We start from the raw sequence: 18,307 nt of genomic DNA, 5'->3' as shown, positions 1-18,307 counted from the left end.
TCACTGGGGCTTACAGAGATGAATTAGACATGTTTGCTGACCTCGAATTCTAGGATTTCCAAATGTGTATTTTTAAAGTGTGTTATGATTTATAATCTACCTTCACCTGCATTATATCAGGTAATCATTTGGTTTAAACTCTTAATCTAGTTTTATATAATTCTTTGACAGAGATAGAAATCACTTAAAATAACAGTATAATTAGATTATTTCACATAATGTATGTTTTAATTATTTAAATTTTCCTTAAAAAGGATTGACTGTTGTCACTACCTATTCAATGGCCCTTTTGTGTAGGGCTCAGGCTTGAAGAGGCCCCACACTTCGTTGTGAATCAGTGTCACATATTTTCAATGAGCAGGGTGAAAATTTGTTCCAAAGGTAGTGTTGTTTCCGTTCTCTATCAGTGTGTAGCAAAACAGACCCTAACTTCATAGTTACTGAGATAAACTGTGTTATTAACTCATAATTATGTTGGTTGATTGGGAACTTTACTCTTCCATTGTCAAATGGGGCAGAGATATACCTACAGGGTCCTAAATGACATCACTTAAATGCTGACTGTCGGTGCCACTGCTGTGAGACAGTAGCTGGTCATTTGGGGTCGGGTCTACATTTGTCCTTCACGTTGGCTTCTCCTCATCACCACTTGGGCTTCCCCACAGAATGGCAGCTAGGTGCCAACAAGAAAGGTCCCAATGGGTGATGGCAAAAGCTGTGTGACTCTTAAGACCCAGACCTCAAAATTGCACAGTGTCACTCTTGCCACCTTCAATTTTCCTCAAGGGTTTTGTGGGATGACATCATAGAGGGCGAAATAAAATGGACTGGCATTCCCTTGACTATGAATAAACACAATTTATTTATTTAACAAATATTAATTAATTGCTTGTTATGTTGAAAATCTTGTAGATGTTGAATGCTTAAAGATGAGTTTTTACTCAATCCTTCATTTTCTCATTAATCCTTTGCCTTGTTTTACCAAAGATTAACATGGTTTTTGTGGCTTGTGATAGCACATTCCAAAGCAATATCACCCAAAGAGCAATACAAAATAGGAAGCCATTGAACTTGGAAGCAAAAAGGATGTTTTATAGACTATATGCATTACATTGATGTGTAAGACCTTAACCAGTAGGTAATTAACGGTGGGTAATTCAGGAACTTTCTGTTATTAGGGAGCTATCACTGTGACCTTTCTTAGAAGTATGTGTTGGGTGTATGCACATGTGTTTCTTAAAAGAATGTTGTAGTATGCTGCAATCATGTCAAGTATGTGAAAGTGACATTGTTTCTTTATATGTCCCCCTCCATCCATGGGTACTTCAGCTTCAGTTTTGTGGAAAACAAGCTGTAATTTTAAACCCATGTCATTTGTGCAACTATACATGTCTACATTCAAAAAAAAAGTATTGATTGAATAACATTTTCTAAAGATGCCAACTCCGTTTTTCATGCCTTTCATACATATTATTCCCCAGTATTGAAATTCAATGAAATAAGGGAGTGTGCTGGTAGGAGGGAAAGCATACTTTTGATTTGAGTTTTAATTTCATATAATCTTTTATGGGACACAACTATATCGTTTTTCTATAAATATGTAGTAGTCGAATGTGTCTCTTCACAGAATTACAACTTCATAGTATATAATCTCAGCATTGTGTGCAAGTAAGAACTCATTCTGTTCTCATAGTGTTTATTTAGTAAGAGAAGTGGAATGAGCAATGTTCATGCAGAAATATATAATTTACAATAACTATTATTGTCTTCATACTCACCTAAACTGATTAAACCTTATCGCTTTGTGCATTGCAATGGATAAAAGTAAAGTGATTCTCCTAAAATATATATTTTATGAGTGTTCTGATAACAGTGATGGCCACACACCCGTTATAGGACACCTGCTCCCCATTTCAGTCCATTCCTAGAATTAGGGCATTTGCACTTCCTGAAACTTCTACCAGACTGCTTTTCTCCAGATACTTTCATAACTTGGCTTCTTCATCCTCTCTCAGATCTTTACTGAAGTGTTTCCATCTCTGTGACAACCTCCTCAGTCATTCACTATGTATTATATCCTTCCTATTTTTTGGCATAATATTTATCATCACCAGACAGATATTATACTGTGTTAATTTATCAGTCTGCTTTCTCTTGCCCCATTAGATGTTATGTTGGTAACTACGGGGCATATTCTTTATTTTAATATTGTTCACAACTATGTCTCCAGCACCTAGACCAGCTACAGATACACAGCAGTCACTTAGTAATCTTTTTGAATACATAAATGGATCATTATTGAGGAAATGATAACTCGGCATTGATACTAATGACATATTTTAACACATTATTTTAACTGGTGTTGATACATACCTTCACATATTGTTTCTTTTAAAGGCGTATTTAGTAACTTAATGACAAGGCGAAAAAAGTACCCAGCAGCAAAGAAATGCATATCAGTTTGCGCTGTTACATATCTCTCTAAATGTGAGGAACAGATATGTGTATCATGAAGTCTCTGAACAGTATCAAACTGTTTCAGCACTTAGTTAAGATTTAGTATGATGGCTATTTTCATAGTAAGCCCAGAATCCATATTTTCACATGACATGAATCCTTATAGCTTTACTTTGGTCTTGGGTTGTAGAGAGACAGTAGCTTCAACTATGAGATTCATCTCCATTATACCAGTTACTAATGTGTTTCGTGATCCTGAATAGCATCTATAAATTGTGTCATGTATCTGTTTTAAAATATTCATTAGTGTTTTGCTCTAGTTGAATTGACTTTGATAAAATTTATATTAGTGATCTTCGCCAACCCAATTTTATTTTAACTGTTCAATTTAGAATAGTACTTCACACACAATTGCTATCATCCCCCTAATGTACTGGAAAGCCAATATCTTTGTAAAAATATACTTCAGTTATGATTTTGATGGAGATTGGCACTTGACAACTTGACAGGCTGGGCAGTATTATTCCTATTAAGATGTATGTATGCCTTGTCCAAACCATTTTAGTGACTTGCTCAAAGTGTTATATGGAACATTTGCTCCTCTGTGAAATAAAACAGTCTATGAAAAGTCAGATAATGTTTATAATAATCTCCAACATCAACTTTTGAAAATGTAGTTGTATGATATTTATATCAAATAATGCAATACAGATGACAACTCATCAAAACGGCATCAACTCTGCATGTATTCCATGACACACTTGGTGCTAAAAATAGGAAATAATAATTAGGCAGCAATTCATGAGAAGTTACTCTATTTTTGATACTATGCTACTACTTCATAGAATTGATTTTATGCAGTGTCTCTTCCAACCTTATGAGGCAGGCATTTATTTATTACTTTCATTTCACAGGAGAGGAAGTACAGGGGCTCCAAGGTTAAGTAATCTCCCTGGGTCATGCCACTGTTAAATGGTGAAGCCAGGATAAAAATGCTTGTGGTTTGACTTCAGAAGCCAGTGTCTTAATCCCAAAGCTCTGCTGCCTCCCACATAACTGTGAATAACAGAGCCACTGCAGCTCTTGTCTATACAAGTGCGAACACAATGATCTCTCTTTACTGTACAGTGAACTGTATTGGCAGGGTAAGTAAGGGATGCTGTAAGGACACGTAACAACTTCCAGATAAAGAACATTTGGGTGGTGAGGAAATGGGTTGAGGAAACTTGGTGAGACTAGAGACCGCCTTTGTCTTTTCATTTCCATTCCCCTACCCGGTCATGGCAGTCCTTTGCCGGAGAATGGCTACACAGATGTGACATCTCAGCAAAGTCTGAAGAACATAAAAGTGTGAAGTCCTGAGGATTCTCTTTGAGAATTCCTTTCTCAATATGGATTGAGAAAGTACGTGATCCGAGAGTGCCTGTTCTAAGTTGTGTTATATTCCGAATCTGTTGTATCTAGATGAATACCACAGTCCTTAATGACCAAGAACATCAAGATGTCAAGGTCTCATTTACTATAATGAGACTAAATTGGAAAAATAACAAAAAAGTCAATAAAAACCAAAGTAAACCCTACCCACTCCATAATCTCACGTTTTCATTTTCACGATGCAGCAGTTTAATGGGGCTTTGGAAGTGGATGCTACACACTAGACTTCAGAGTGTGTGATCATAATAGTAACTTCCCAGCATGTTTATTAGCTAAGATATTAAAATATGAGAAAGGAGAAAAATATTCACTGTCAATACATACATACCCATAAAAATATTACAAAGAGAATGTGCTTCAGCTTTTTTTTTTTCAATGCTCTGGAGGGATTCCACTATTATTATTGGACAGTTTTTCTCTGTTTTATTCAAAATGCTTTTAAGAGAGGAAGTTTCATTTATTGAGGTCACACTGCTGACAAAAATATACAGTTAAGATTATGAATTTGTGGAGAAAAGAGGAAAACCAGGAAATCAGTTTTCTATGAGGTATTGAGAATGCTAATGGCTTCATGTGCCAAGGGAATGCTTTAAAGTGGGGATTTGTTAAAAAAAAAAAAAAAAAAAAAAAAAAAAAAAGACAAGAAAAAGGAACTGGTGCTTATTATATGAACTTAAAAGAGTACTTGAACATTCTCTGCTTTAACTGTAGGTAGATTGTGGCCCTTGAAAGGCCGATGGCATCACATAGTGGTTCTCAAAATGGGCTACTTCTTAGAATCACTGCGAGAATGCTTAAAAATACTGATGCCTGCCCCCACCCTCATCATACATTAAGATTTAATTGTCCCCAGATGTAGACCTGGATATGAATATATTTTTTTAATGTACTAGCTAATTCTAATGCACCACCATTTTTGAAAACCATCCAGGGCTCTGTAGCAAATTAAAGCTGGGAAGATGATTTGCTGGAAAGAGATAATATTCAAGTAAAGCTAACCTTATGTCATGTCCCAGTCTCTTGCCAAATTTTCATTCTTGTAAATATCTAAAGTGTTAATATTTAAAGAAATTGTCCCTTGTTCCCAAGGCTCTTCTAATGCAATAAATCAATTTTGATAAGCTTCGTCTGTTCCTAGGAAGAGCAAATGAAATGTATTCTTGGGAAACTGTTCACTGAATGCTAATTTTAGGACGCTGTAGCCTGTTTTTACAAAAGGAGCTTATGAGTTTGAGTGGAAGGGTAACTGTAAATAAACTACACTTACGGATGCATTTCTCAGAGGTGATAAAGAGGTCAGCCCTAATTTAGTCAAAATGGACAAATGACACTATGTTCTCAGTAGGAGGACAGTAATACGCATATGCAAAATAATGATGCATTTTCCAGAAATTTGATAGAAGCAAAAAGGAAGTTAAAATGACAGCTTAATCTTCCATAGTTATGAAGTCTAACACGTGACACACTGTTACCCATACAGAAATTCACCATCAGTGTTTTGTTTTATTTTTAGATTTATGAATATAAATTAATAAGCATGCTTGCCTAAAATCATATGCATACTGTGTGCTCTAGATGTGGCTTTGTTCAACGGTTGTTATCTTTAGATGAGAGTTAGCTAAGGTTCATGTTGGAGGTTCTTCAAACGCATGTACCACCTGTGTACCAAACTCATGTATTCATAAGCTGTTTTCTACTCAGATATTCAACAACTTCCTCCTTGACTAATTTGCTCATCATACTCAGTTTTAAGAGTATCCCTTCTGACTCCAAAATTGCTATCTTCTCAATCGAATTGTTACTCATCTTACGGAAAACTACATTTTTCTTTATATTCACTATCCTTTATGGAAATGTAATTATCAAAGTTTATTATTCGTGTTTAACTTGAAAAGTTTGCTGTACAGCAACTTGGGTGCATTGGCCGTATGTTCCAAAGCTTTACTTGTGCTGTTCTGTAATCTCCTAGTTTTTCTTCTCTTACATATACTGGTAGTAGAAATGAAATAAGATATGTTTATAGCAGCACTATTTCAACAAGTCCTGAGTTGGAAACGATGTGATTGCTAGTCAGTATTAAAAGGGAAAATGCATTGTGGTATACTCATATTCACCCATGGATGATTGTACAGCAATGAGAAATAAAGATCTAGAGTTATATGCATAATATGGGTGAATGTTCCATACATGATGTTGAGGGAAAGTAATGAAATAAAATAAAAATACATAATATATGATTACATTAATATACAGTAAAAATACAGCAAAATGAATATATTACTTTAAAAGGCAGGAAAATAATGGTCATTGGAGTCTGGGACCGGGTGGAGAAGCAGGTTGCAGAGGTAGTGACGACAGGACAACAAATCTGGGGCATTGACTCCGTTCTTTTTCTTGACCTACAGCCTAGTTATTTTCATTTGTGAAAATTCATAGAGAAGTGACTTTACAATGCATGCGTTTTCCTTAGTGCCTATTATATTTCAATAACATGTTGAAGAAAAATTCAAAATTCTGCCAGAATCTGAACTACAACTCTTTAAATACCAAACATAAGGAAAGCTTTTTTTTTTGGCATTGTTTAAAGTAACTTAGAGTAAACACAAAAAGATGGAATTTGTAATTACTGCAAAGGGCAAAGCATATTCCTAGATGTTTTAAAACATTTATGTTTCACAAGTCAAAAATCGATTTGTCCCTTAATTTTTTATATTTGTGGTTTTTGAACTAATACTGCCATAGTCCTGGGAGATTTAGTCATTTATGTGTCCCAGCAGGAGACCTAGAATTCATTCTAGGTCTACCATTGTCCTCCTTTTTCCTTCTAATGTTTTCTCATGCTTTTGAACCTATTTATCTTATGTATATGCTAAATGAGGTGTAAACTGTCCTCCAGGGGAAAACACACCCACACACACACCCACACCCACACACACCCACACACACCCACGCACACACACACTGTAGTGTTTTTATAAGGTTTAAAAGTGAGAATTCAGGTGGTTGATAAATGAGAAAATTGAGTTTTTCGAATTTATTGTGAATTATGGAAAACAAGTGTTCTTTGGGGAAATTCTAGTGTTTATTTTTATTTATTTTTATTTCAGTTTCATTCTCTACTCAGTAATTAATTTAGGTAGTTTTATATTACATAATCAAGAGATTATAAAAGGCAGTAAATAGAAATTAAGATTAGTACAATTTAGTAATCATTAGTATAGGAAAATAAATATGTTCCTGATTTTTAAATGTAGTCTTATTATTACTGTCCTTTAAAAGAGTAAATAATGCTAATGAATTCAAGTGGTAGAGTTATTACTTGCTTTTCATGCATCACAGAGTTGCCTGTTTCTTGTTTATGTATTTTGTGTGCAGAGTTGCTCAGAAACAAGCTAATCCTAGGGAAACATACTGTCTTTTTAAAGAAACATGTGACAGCCTTATAAAGACGTAGTGCCATTTAAATGTAATTTTTAAGAACAGATGACAATTGAAGAGATTCTTAAGCGTGATAATTATGTACACAAATAATATTATGATTAGAAACTTCTGTTTGTAAAGTCTTTCCTTGAAATTAAACTATTTCTGTTGTCTCAAATGTACAATAATTCTTGTATTACAATTTATCTCTATTTATTTTTAATATATTTTCATGATTTGGGTGCATAACATTCTTAAGAGAGTGAGTGTGTGTGTATTACTCACTTAAATGACATTTAGAAATAAATTTTAAATACCATTAAAATATGTATATTTAAGATACACCTATTTACTTGAAATCGTTGACTCTTGATTATTGTGTTTCAAGTCATCATCGTGAAAAGACAATTAAGCACAATCAATTCCTCTTCTCATGTTGTCTTATCCTTTTTTCACTCATTCCTTTTTTATATAGATGCATTGTAAGAAGACCCTATATTTTATACTGAATATTTACTGTAAAATAATAAAATTTGCTTTAGCTCTCACTCCTAATAGTTGTCTTAAACAAATACGTATTTTAAGAACTCATAGAATAATAACTACACAAATTTTGCAGGTGTTCACTGTTTTTAATATAGTGGCAACATTTTTTTATTAGTGAAGCTATGTTGACAATTATGAATATGATTTCTTCAGCATCAACCCCCATCATCCGGGAACGTATCAGGTTGGGTAACTAGATGTGATGGGGGTGGGAGGGGCATTATGCATTATACATTTTCTTAATATGAGGTAACACTTTCATTAGACATTGTTAAACATTATCATATAGTATGTTTCTAAGTGTGTGTGTTAAAACTGATTAAACCTTTTGTAAATGTCTGCAAATGCTGTGCTCTTTAAGAATAGCTATGTGAAACAGTAATATATTCCATGAGTTTGATCATTTTTTCTGGGTGTTTATGATTTTTTTCTCCGATTATTTTCAAATGTATTCTTTTTGAAAAACTTTAAGAAATAGGCAAAACAAATTATTATTGATCCCATTATAAAGAGAAGTGAATTAGGGCCCAGATGGGTTAAATGACTTTCTGAAGGTCACAAGGGTAACTAGTTGTTTGAGTAAGAACTAGAGTCGGTGTCTTCTCATTTTTTGACTTTCTTCCTCTAGTTAACCTGAAACCTATGCCAAATTTGGCCAGTTGTTTATAAAACATGATGACTGTTAAAAACATTTCATTTCAAGATTATATTTGAAATTAGTTCAATTCAACAAAATAAAAGAAACACAATCTAAATTTTTTGAATTCTATGTCACCTAATCAAATTCACAATCAGGAATAATTTCAACTTCATGAATTAAAAAAATATATATATATAAAACCATGATCTCTAACACTGGTGACCTATAAGAAATGATTTAATTAATGGCAGCAGTTCCTTTTATTCTGTTTTCCATCTGTATAGAACAGAGATACATATGGAATTCAGGAAATTATATTGTAAGAATATTGAACATACCTTCATCAATAGTATGTTTATATTGTGAAAATAATTAATACATGGACATAAATCTTGATTTATCTGAGTACATGCTATACTTATAGTTTCCTATGTTTTTCATTCTTTCATATATAAAAGATTATCTGTGTAATGGTTAGGAATAAGGCTTATAACCTCGTGTATTTTTGTAAAAGAATTTAAAAAAAGAAGAGGACAGAAGTATATATATATATATATATTTTTGTGTGAAATGCCTGCCCCAAAACAAAAGTACAGGTGAGATAACTATTTTAATCTTAAGCACACAAATTTGTTCTTTTTGATGTAAAAAAAAAAGATTAACAATTCAACAAGGGAAGCAAATTTGTAAATACCTATTTTACTTATCTGCATGATTATACCTACAAATCTGTGTATCCAAGATTGATTAAAAGAGAATACTTTTATTTTACCATTTAACAGCGTTTTAAAAGTATACATACTTGAAGTGGTGATGCTGCACCATATAACTTTATAACATTTATTGTCCTGATGAGATAAGATTTCCAAACCCTATTGTACTCATCTGACCAAAATTGGAACAACAACAGCAACAACAACAGGAAATTCTATATCAATTCATTTTGCCAAATATCAAATCTCCATCCCCAATTATAAATAGGCTGTGGGTCATGGAGAGCTTGGAATGGAGAAATCATCATTTACTCTCTTTTTTTCCATGATGTCATTGCAAAGCCAAGTGTCAAATAAATTATTTTTAGCCAAATTCAACTACTATTATATGACATAAACCAAGCAAATAGAAGGTCATGACACAAGTGATTCTACTATGAAAACATTTTGCCTTCCTTGGGATTATACCATGTGAGTTTGTATAATTGTTGTGTCTTGGGTATTCATTAAATCTGACTCCTTGGTGAATGAGCACATTGGTGAGATAACACATCAGTTTGTTATGAGACTTGAAATGTATAAGGGAGATTATGTCAGCAAGGTCAGATAATCTCTCTGAAATTCTAGACTTCAGTCTTTATAAAAATGTATTTCTAGACAACATCATAGCTTAAATACATGCGATACACATAATCACTGTACTATTAAAATATTTTTGCAAATATGGAGAATATTTACTTAATTGACAAGTTCTGTATGCTTTACAATGAAGCGATTATAACTTTATTCAGCTTGGATATAAATTTTTTACCCCTACCCCTTTCTTTCAAAAAAAGTTGCTGTTTTAATTTCCACATCACATCTTTAAAGTAGTACAAGCAGATTTCTCATAAGGAAGCACAAGTAAAGGGCTGGTAAAAGATTACTAAACTTATAATTTTAAAAGAGCAACATATAAAAGAAATAACCAACAACTACTGGCCAATATAGCTGTTAATAGACAATAAATGCTGTGGGCTTTAGCAAATATTCATTAATGTATGGAAATCAGAACAAAGTTTGGAGATCATTATTTTTCATGTTCAATGATAGTATAAAGTTATAATTACTACTTATTAAATATTTTAACAAATATATTTTAAAATAAGAAATGGGTTATTTCATATGGAAGATTTAAACATTTCTATAATTGGCTGTGGTTTAAAAAAAAAATACGGTATTCTTATTTTGCGGTGTTTCTTTTTCAAATAAGTTCTTATTAAAATAAAGTACGATATACCTCTGACTGGAGATGTCCAGTGAACAATCAGCAAGACTTTGACTTAAAGTAAGTGTTCGATACATAATTTCATAAGGGCCCTGGGATTTTTTAGTCATGAAACAGTGCCCGTGTTTATGTACTTTGTCAATGGCAAAAGTAAATAAAGACAGCAAATTGCAGGAGAGGGCAGAGCTGATTACATCATGCAGGTCCTGTGGATCTTAAGAGTCACGTGATAAGAGATGAAAGGTTCTGTTCAGTGGTGAAAGGTTCTGTCCTTTTGAAAAATACAATATCATATAAAGAGCTAGATACACCCAACGTCCCTTGAGCAGCAGTTTAAAACAAACAAAAAACTTCAACCTTCAAACTACAGAACCTTTTTGTCAAGTGTAATTTTATGTAGGGTCCCATGGTACACAAAATATAAAAAGGAGAGCTGATTAAAATGGGGCAGATGTCTTGGAAATCAGCCCAGAAACCTATGAGAAACCTTCTGGGATCCCAACCATTAAGGAGAACACATGTGCATTTTAGATTATACAATGTTAGACCCAATAAAACTGTAGCATTTAGCTGGTCTCACTCCTTTATTGTATTAATAAAATATTAAAGTTCTCCAGGTTTTGGGGTTTGCCTTTAATCCCACCGGAAGAAGTCAGAAACTGTTTTCTGAAATGAAACCAAGGGTATTAAATCCACTCCGTTCTTAAAGCTTTGTTCAATTCTTCCTATTTTAGTAGCAAACCATTTTTGAGGAGTTTTAAATATATGATTAAAAAATAATAAAAATGGGTCATCTCTTAAATAATTTGTTAGGAGTTAATAATGACAGAAAATATAAAACTCAAAAGTCCTTGTACATTTGAGACCTATATAATTTTACTAACCAATGTCACCCCACTAAATTTAATAAATTAATTAATAAAAAAAGTCTTTACTTCTATTAATAGAAAAAATTAAGAATTATGTAAATATAGGTGTCAAGGATGAGTAATTGGATGTTAAAATTTCCAAATTTCACTGCAGTCCCAATATTGAAAAGGTATCATAAACCAAAGTGAAGCAAGATTCGTATTTTCAAAACAGTTATTCTAAACCTGGTTACTCGGAATCCCCTTGAATCCTCACCCACTAGAGGGTAAAAACAGCGGTGAATTATTTGGTGTTGTAATGGAAGGATATTTCTGAAGTGAATTTATTTGGAGAAAACTGCTGGGGATTCGTTCTTCCTGGACCCAAAGGGAATGATGTGGGTCGATGTTCTGTTTTCTCTTAACCTTTTCTGGGACTTGCTTAGAGCTGTCTCTTGCAGTCTGAGGAACACGACGGTCCTCTCTGCCTCATCTCTGACTATTCTCAAGGAAGAGAGATGGGCAAGCTGGTTGTACTGCTGTTGGAACCAAGGAAGTGGCTGCTAAATTGCAGTCCTTCGCTATTTCTGGATTTTATCTAAGACAAAAATCGGGTTACACTGACCAGATTTGGGCCCTGCAGAAGGAATGTTTTGAGGAACAAAGGAATTCACTTAGACTCTATCCAACTAAACAAAGAAAACTGACCAGACACAATATGAAAAAAGTCCATTAGATTCTTAGGGGTTAAGAATTGAGCAAGCAGCAGTGGAAGAGTTACTGCAAGTGAGGCAAAGTCTCCAAATACCTGCAAAAGGGTACGGTGAACAAATACAACATTTGGGAGCAGAATTAAGCCCACACTCCTTGTTAAGATTATAAAGTTTCCTGATTTGTTTTCCACTGACTGAATTCTGTGTGTGTGTGTGTGTGTGTGTGTGTGTGTGTGTGTGTGTGTGTGGTGGGACAGCCTAGTGCAGAAAGTTAAGAGAAAGACTCTAGATCAAGACTAGCTTGGATCCAGTTCCAGCTCTACAACTTACTGGTGGTGTGACCTCTGACGACTTAAATTCTTGGTGCCTTCATCTGATTATATGTGAAATATCTATGGGAACAGGACCTACCTGATAGGGCTTTTTCAAGAATGATTGCGTAGAACAATTCTCAGGACGTGTAAAGTGCTATAAAATCATGATTATTGCTAATATTGTAACAAGTAAAAGTTCTGGTAAGCTGGAAATCTTACTGGTGACAATGTTAGATCAAAGGTCTTGCATATTTACATATTTATTAGACACTGTCAAACTATGCTCTAAAAAGCCATTTACAAATAAGTCTTCCTCTAGATTTAAAAGAAAACGCTACAAATAAATGGAGGCCTTGTGTGGGGAAATGTCAGGAGGTCCCGTTAGCAATGAATGATAGTTTATAAAGAGTCAGCTGCTTTGAAAGTTACTTGGGAGAAATATACAGAACAGGTGGACTGTGTGACCTGCTTGCCCTGTGAAAATTGGTATTTGATATGACCCAAATCTCAACCTGAGAATTTTCAAAGTGACAAATTATGCTCATTTGGCTTGTAATGATGTTCTGATTACAGGCTATAAGACCAGTGATGGATTTCCTTGTCTTCTTTTCTTAATGTTCTCAAATCCTGTTGTGCGACCTTTCCATATTCATGCATATAGCAATATTTTCAGAAACAACTAAAAGTTTTATAATTATGTATTCAAGTATATATTCATTTTCTTAGGATAAACTTACATGTTTTATTTTAAATCAATCCTTATGTATGTGCCTTGATCCTAATAGTATGCCCTTAACTTATTTATTTAACAAATGTGCAATGAAAGCAGTTTTAAGAAGACCTAATTTCTTTTGTCTTTGGTAGGATTTATGAAGTTCTGATTTATAGATAATTTATATACACCTACATAAAAATATCGACATGCATTTGTTTTCATTATTCTAAGTAATTTCTGTTAGTACCTTCTCAGTATTTATTGAGTTTCTGCTGTGCAGCGGGCATAAGGCAGGCACTGGACATATCAGTGTAACCAGAACAGACTAGGGCATCATCCTCATGATGCTGACAACCTACTGTGGGCACAGACTGCCAGCTATCTTACATTTGTGACTGGTTGGCAGATAGAGGGCATGGATTAGATCACCTGGGGAATATTGAGAAGAGGACTGATTTTAAAAGCTGAGAAGAAAGGAAGTGATGAGACTAAGAAAGAAACAAGTGATGTGGGATGAAAATCATGACAGTGCTCTAATACTCAGTAGTGGAAACTGTTTCCATAGGGAGGTCATGATCAAGACAATGAAATACCACTGATTTGTCATGCGTGATGTAGAAACATGGAGGTTATTGAAAAGTTGGACAGAGCCCATTCATTGCAATGGTGGGGGTTGAAACCAAAATGAAGAGACTTCAGGAGTAAATCAGAAAAGAGAGGTGGAGAGAGTACACATAAACATTCCTTACAACAAGTTTAGCGGAGCTGAATGTAGAGAATCAGGTGTTTGCTGGAGGGGGATGCAGGCTCAGGGAGAGATTTGAACAGAAGGAGCATGACTGAATGACCCGTACAGAGCTGCAATCATGATTTCGGTAAGAAACCCCAGAATGAACAGGAGATGTTCTAGAACGGGAGTGGGGCATAATGAAATTGCAGGTTGAGCTTAGCAATACTAAATATTACTGCTAATGAGGAGATACGTGAAAGGGAAGAGATTGCATGGACCTGAGCTCAGCCTAAAGCATGCATCTGTCCATCGTACTGCCGAGTGACAGTGAAATAGTGTTAGATCAAGGTACATGGCTATAGGGAAGATAAGAGAATTATTTTACATACTTGTAAACAATGGTTTATTTCTGTTGCCTCGTCAGAATAGTTTCTCTATTTAAAGAACATAGCCTTGAATTTAACAGATACTGTCCTTAAGCTTAAGCTCCTTTTCTTCATTATTCATGTTAACCTAATATTTGGTTAAATGAATGGGTTTTGGGTATATAATATTAGGTTAAGTGTATAAAATTAGGTTTATAAATTAGGTTATTTCCTTCCTTATTATAATACAATTTCCTGTTAAATCTGACCTATTTGAGCCAGTCTAAGGAGAAAAGATAAAGCTTATTTTATACCCATCACTAGCTGAAAGGTAGAGTGAAGTACAGTCTGTCCTGGGAATAAATAACTGTGGCCATGACAATGAAAATAAAAGTGAAAAACCTACAAGAACAGAAGAAAACAAATGGAGAAAATAAATATATTCCTTTTCATTTCATAACATTTAATATTACAGTTATGTTTAAAAGTTTTAATTCACTGAAATTATTGGGTTATTTCAAATTGAAAGGGAAATATAATTGTTATAATTTAATATGGATGTTGATCTCAAAATGTCTTTATTTATACTAGTGATAATTATATTTTTCATGTCATGCATGTTTCTTTTTCATATGAGGCTACAATTTTACAAAAACAAACAATATAAAAGAAGAGGGGAAGAATAAAATATGATAATAAAAACAACCCACATTTATCATTTGAAATAGTTTCCCAATGTACAATTTGGCCTTTAATAGGATAAATTTTCAATTAGTGAATACCTATAATTTATTTTAATTAAAGCCATAATTATAATTAGTATATATGGTTTTACTTTACCATATAGTTGGTCATTTCTCTAATTTATTAGAAATACATTCCTGGCTAGAGTGACTTTGAAGTATAGGAATGTGTGTGTGTGTGTGTGTGTGTGTGTGTGTGTGTGCGCGTATGGCATATATACATATGGCACCATTTATAGTCAGAGTTGCTGAGTTTTGATAATATACTAGGGCTTGACCTAAGCTGTTTACATTTATTAATTCATTAATTTTCATAATTGGTAAGTATGTCTCCCATTTTAAATATGAGAAAACTGAGACAGAGATACACAGAGTTGAATTAATTTGTCCAAACTCATTTAAACAGTGAGGGGCAAACCCAGTGTCATCCTAATTACTCTGTTTATACACTCAGGTGTTTCTATAGACTCATAACAGTAGTAAATCTTACTGATAGTTATTGTATTGAAAATTTACAAAATTAAAATAAGAAATGCAATCCTGTATATAACAAATCTCAGTATTTTAGAATGTAAATAATTAACTGGAGCTGGATCCATTTTGAAAATAAGGAAATTGAGATTCAAGGTGTATTTAATGATAATGAAAGAGGTAGAGGTGAAATTGTAAGTTTAGGGTGAGGGAGTAAGTTTTACAGCAACTGATGAAACACTTTAGTAATGGATAACAGTAGCAAACCACTTACATTCATTGCCATATTTCATTAGGAAAACAAATAGAAACAGAAAGAAATGTGAATAAATGTATACACTAGTTAAGATGTAGTGATGATAGCACTTAACTTAGTGTCCTAAAGTATAGAATAAAAGAAAAATAATAAATCTAAATAAGTATTCCATTCCTTTAGGTGACCTATACAGAACTACATGCATAGGACCATGTACATAAGAATAGATACATGAGAGCCTAAAATATTCAGTTAAAAAGCTGAGTGAAAAGGACAAGTAGAGTAATTAGGTGACTAGCATACTTTCTTTTCAAAATCACTATATTTTTGTTCCTATTAGGAATTAGGATTCTATCTGTAGTAAATCATCCTGATGGCATGAAACTAAAAAAATAACATTAATACAGCATCATTAACAATAATTATATTTTTATAGAAGAAGTGAAAAAAACGAGATCTAGAATCTGGAAGACACTCTCTGTTTTATATAATATGATTAAAACAATATGTTGAATAAAAATTACTCTGATAATGTGTTTGATCCACTAACTCTTCAGAATATCTTTTGACAGTATTTGTAGTTTTGCAGATAGTGCTACAGCTGTAATGAGCAATTCAAATTGTGAAAATGAAATGTCAGACTCCAGTAATATTATCTCAGCTTGCAGATATGCCAAACTTGGAAGGAAGTAACTGAATGTGAAATAACATTCTGTGAGCCAAATGTGACCTTATGGATGTGTACGTGTGGTAGGGATGGAGAGACTTTAACATTGGATAGGATTGATTAATATCTGAGTTTAAATTATTACAATAATCTCACCCTTAAAACTATAGTTCACATTGTCAGTCATCTCGAGTTCGGTCAGAGTGCGAAGATTTTGTGAACCTCGTTGATCTCACTTCAAACCAAACACACTTTAGCTTGAGTAAGGTCACGTGGTATGGTGGACATGGAGAAGCGCCACCCAGCTCACCCTCAAGAAAGGACTTGCCGCTCCTGTTTCTGGGCGTTTTGTCAAGAGAGACTTTAGCTGCCAACTCAGTTAGGGGTTGCCGCAACTGCAGAGAGTCATCCCTCACAAGGTCACATCCGTCCTTGGGCAGCCCTCATCTAATAATTGATTGAAGTAGGGCTGGAAAGGTCCTGAGTTCTTCAGCCCAACTCTGATGGGCCATTTCAGTTTCACAGCTGCCTATGAAGATTGCTGAACACTTTAGGACTTAATCCTGCCTCTCAGTTGAACTTTTTCTTCTACCCAATCCTTCATTCTCCCCATCTCTTTGCAAAGAGGCTGACTCCTGAGCACTAAATATTTCATGGATTCTGCCTCACAGAGAATCTAAATTATAGCATAAGAAGTATGGAGACCATAACGAATTTACCATCTAGGTCCAAGGTCACAAGATTAAATTCTACAGGAGCTGTTTTACTCTATCTGGGCTGATACAACAAAACACCACAGACCGGGTGGCTTATAAAACACAGAAATGCATTGCTCACAGTTCTTCTGCAGGCTGTAAGTCCAAGATCAGGGTTTCAGCATGGTCTGGTGAGGGCCCTCACTGATCAGCAGACTTTCCTTGCATCTGCACATGGCAGAAGGTCGGGGAGCTCTGAGGGGTCCCGTTTAGAAGCTTGCCCAGTCATAAGGGCTCCATTCTCGTTGCACCATCACCTCCAAAAGTCACTGCCTTCACCTTGAATATGCACGTTAGAGGGACATGAACATTCAGATCACGCAGGAGTCAAGTGGGTAACTTGGGTGAATCAGTCTAAGAATAAAATAATAATGAGCGTGGTTGTGGTACAGTGGAGGCTGGAACCTGGAGAGTTCAAGTCCCCTCTTTAAAAAATAAAATTCAATCAAAATAAAATGTTGTGCGGCAAACAAAATATGTTTTAGAACCAAAAGGGGAGTCTCCCTGTTGTTAAATCTTCAAAGCATAAAGTCATGGCGGGGCTGAGTCTGGAAAATGGAAATAATGAAATACTCAGGGATTTTGATTCTGCAACTCTGATTAACATGTTATAATTATGTTGGTGCAAAAGTAATTGCGGTTTAAAAGGTTAAAAATAATTGCAAACAACGCAATTACTTTGCACCAACCTAATACTCTCTAAAACATGACCATTTAAGATTTAGAGCTAATTCTTTCTGCTTTTTTGTAGAAGGGCTATACTTTTCTAAAGTGTTGCCAACTCCATGGCTAAAGAGTTGTCAGTATAGAAATGATTGAGTTCAATTGTGAAACTCACCGTAGACTGAGTTGAGGAATTTCCAGGAAAATGCTGAGGAGGGAAAAATGCTCTCTTGAACTCAGTTCTCATGGATCTGAAATATCAGTTAGACGTGGTGAAATGGAAACATTACACATTTGGTGACAAAACTTATGATCTAAAAGTTGTCTCCAAAGTTCCTGTGACTAGAGATATAACTGATAGTTTCCATGCTTTGGTCTTTTCATTCGTTAAATTACATTACTATCAATACTGCCCAGTTTAGCTGACTCTTATCAGGATCATGTGAATTAATGGATGTGAAACTCTTTATATATTTTTTCAGAGTTTTTTCAGGTCCTTCCCATCTACCCAAAATGAATCCACTTAATTTTTTTAAACATATATTTCCCCTGGAAGGTCTTTCCTTAATTCAATTTTTAATACCATTAAC

The 18,307-nt window shown here is 34.3% G+C and overlaps 1 protein-coding gene across 2 annotated transcripts in view; it reads left to right on the top strand.

The window, feature by feature from the left end:
- Positions 1 to 18,307, top strand: part of NCAM2 (neural cell adhesion molecule 2) — a 446,058-nt gene that overhangs the window by 158,623 nt on the left and 269,128 nt on the right. The window lies entirely within an intron of this gene.

Source organism: Rhinolophus sinicus, chromosome 17 (genome assembly GCF_057876585.1).
Source record: "Rhinolophus sinicus isolate RSI-liver-muscle chromosome 17, RSI-T2T, whole genome shotgun sequence".
In the NCBI taxonomy this organism is placed as follows: domain Eukaryota; kingdom Metazoa; phylum Chordata; class Mammalia; order Chiroptera; family Rhinolophidae; genus Rhinolophus; species Rhinolophus sinicus.
The sequence above is the reverse complement of the archived record's forward strand: the minus strand, read 5'-3'. Positions and strand labels throughout refer to the sequence as shown.